The sequence below is a fragment of the Penaeus monodon genome, chromosome 15, assembly GCF_015228065.2.
Source record: "Penaeus monodon isolate SGIC_2016 chromosome 15, NSTDA_Pmon_1, whole genome shotgun sequence".
Lineage (NCBI taxonomy): Eukaryota > Metazoa > Arthropoda > Malacostraca > Decapoda > Penaeidae > Penaeus > Penaeus monodon.
This window is the reverse complement of record NC_051400.1, coordinates 24438355-24441284: the sequence shown is the minus strand read 5'-3', so window position 1 is coordinate 24441284 and position 2930 is coordinate 24438355. Positions and strand designations below refer to the sequence as shown.

Below are 2930 nucleotides of genomic sequence, written 5' to 3'. Positions count from 1 at the left end.
ATCTCTTGATATAGCTAGTTTAAGAACAAAGAAATATATTCTTTATTTTCTAAATTAGTGAGATGACCTAACTTGAGTGGCATTACACAAGAAGTAATCAATTCTGTTTTCAAGTCTGACATCCTTTGGTGCACCACATATGCAAATAAAGAAGCTAAATTCCATGCCACAGGATTTCTGGAAAAGTTAAACATTGGATAAAATATATAAAAGTGCTATAACAGACTATTCTTCCCTTACAAATGCATATATGCTTGCAAAAATTTCCTGGGACTGATGTGCCTAACCCACATTTCTGGGCCTCATGTTTCTGCCAAGCACACAGGCAAATATCAGGTAAATCAAAGCTTAAATTATGAATGTGGAAGATGATTGACTATATATATATATGCTAGGCAATAACATAGTCCCCAACAAAACTGTATAAAGTCAAGAGCATCCAGACATCCTAGGCACACCCTTTTAGATAGGTCTCAAGGTACCTTACAGCATAAAAATTTACATACAATACCATATCCATAAAATTAATTAATTAATTTTATCTTTTCTTCCTCTGTAAATGAGATCGGTTTACACATGAAATGATGGAAGGACCCAAAATTTCCCTTTAAGTCACTGAATCATAGTTTTGTCTATTCCTCTTCAGAGGAGATGCCAATTTCCATCATTAGATCATCTGAGCAAACAAGAAGACAGGCTAGTCCATTCAAACTATTTTCTTTCATCTGTCAAATGAGTATTTTACCTAAGCACTAAAATAATGTCAGATGTTTCAAAAGAAATTCAAACTGAAAAATATCTCTTTGGTAAAACATTCCATTTAGAACATCGACAAAATAATAATACCTCAGCCAAGACAGACAAAACAAATATATATACTTTATTTCCAAAAGTAACACCTATATTTTTTTCTAATTATATGAAGAATAGAGAAAGTTTGGGAAATTCAAATACAACCAAAAAAAAATGCAGTCTTTGATTTCTGAAATGGTTCTTTTCAAAGCTTTGTTCCCACCATATGGGACGCCGAGAAAATGACTGTCAGAAGTCCCTGTCCAAAGGCTCTCCAGTTTAGTACCTCCGAGCATGGACTTGTCCCTCCTTCGCGGGGCAAAGCATCCCATCCAGATATTTACATTTTGACCTCGTCATATGGTGTGGCAATGTCGCCCACTCGCGAGAGCATGCGAGCGCGGCCACCACGCCAAGGCATGTCCGAGGACCCCCACTTCAGAGAGTGCCAGTGTGAAGAGCGAAATGCGGTGCAGGCAGGCCATTCACCTGCAGGCTGCGTCGCCCGCCTCCACTTCGCTGACAGTTCCCAGGCTCTGCTGCTGCATCGGCTCAGCTTCCATACAACTCATGCTTCCGTTTAGACAACCTGACATAAACTTCCCTTTATGACTTTTACACTTCCTTTAGCTGGCATTTCACGGGTGAGCATGTGCGACTGTGGCTTTCGTTTACTCACCTGGTGTTGTACTCATGGTGAAGTTTTGAGAAAAGTTGACGAGGTTTGCTGTCCGTCTGCGAGTGAGTCACGACTATCAGGTGGTGCGGGGGGAGCCTGGGAAGAGACCGCGGGCCAAAGAATTTTGTCACTTCTCTCACCTTTTTTCTTAGTTCGGATATATTCCTGGGACTAGGCCGTTTCTTATCTTTAATTGATAGGAAAATAGCTTATGTAGTTATTAGTTTATGATATATTTTTAATGTTATGGTACAGCGATTAATTCTTCATCGCTGCACACTGTGTACTGGGATTACACGCATTAAAAGTAGTTGTATATTATATTTTCAAATTTATCGACTGTAAACGCTAATTTATATTTTTCAGAACATGATAAAAATGTGAGAAAGAAAATAATTTGTGTCAGTAGTAATTGAAAATGTCATGATCATAATTCAGGCTTATGTCATCTACTTGATTGCAAATGCTTCTCAGCTCCTGGCAAATCAGATTTATATATAAGCAAACGATACAATACTGAGTATAAATACATGTTATTCCACTCATTCCAGTCTGAAAATATGACTCTGATATTTCCTCCGCTATTACAATATATCGACATATTTCATATTCATCGTTCCAGCTTTATATGTATTCATAAACTTTTCACTCTAAAATATCATCTTTCGATATGCCAATAAAAAATATAAAGGCCGAAATAAAGAGAGTAATCCCGTATTCCCTGAGTGTTGTTGTCACTTGTCAATAATCAGCTGTTGACTTGGAGCTCGCTGGGCGGTGGGCGTCTGGCCTGTCAAGCTATCAAGGGAAGGGGATTCTGCCACGCTCGCTATTCTGCTTCGGGTTCTGTTTCTTCCTCACCTTTTGAGAAGAGGTATTAGGACAAGCTTGAAGGTTGGTTGGGAGGCGTCGATAGTGTCAAGCTGTCAAGGGGCAGACCCGCTGTTTCTAAATCTGTTTCACCTTCTCTAGAAAATTCAGATTATCTTAATAGTTGCGTATACTCATAATGTTGCACCAATGTGTGCATGTGTATTACTGCCATTATTGTTAAATTTGATATATTCGTCTGTATTTGTGCAAGTTTTTCTCCCTGTTCATCTTTTACTAGATCAGTCTCATCTCAGTCTGGTTAAAGGGTAGAGGATGTAGCCAAATCACGCTAATGTGGGAGTGGCCTGTTGGGGGCAGTGGGGGAGAGAAGGGTGTTGGTGGCTAAGCGTTGGTGTTTGTGTGCTGAGGTGTGCCAGAGTGAGTTGGTGGAAGGTGTCTGCTTTGTTTACTTGTATTATGTGTTGTGGGAGTCAAATGGTATGTGGGAAATATGAGTGTGTATAGGAATCTTTACTAGTATGGTATATCACATATTTTTGTTTGTGAGCATTATGTGTATTAGTTGTTTTTGCATGGTGTATGTAATCATGTTTATTTATGTCAATTTGATTAGTAAACAGTTGTT

At 38.8% G+C, this 2930-nt stretch overlaps 1 protein-coding gene across 3 annotated transcripts in view; it reads left to right on the top strand.

Moving 5' to 3' along the window:
- The first annotated feature begins 2199 nt into the window (after positions 1-2199).
- LOC119581831 (myotubularin-related protein 9-like) overlaps positions 2200-2930 on the top strand; it is a 16750-nt gene continuing 16019 nt past the window's right edge. Inside the window, exon 1 of one of the 3 annotated variants that reach the window (XM_037929971.1) lies at positions 2200-2345. The gene's annotated coding sequence lies outside the window, so the exon portion shown is untranslated. Of the gene's footprint in view, positions 2366-2930 lie in introns of all 3 variants that reach the window. The other 2 variants (XM_037929970.1, XM_037929972.1) reach the window with 2 other exon arrangements.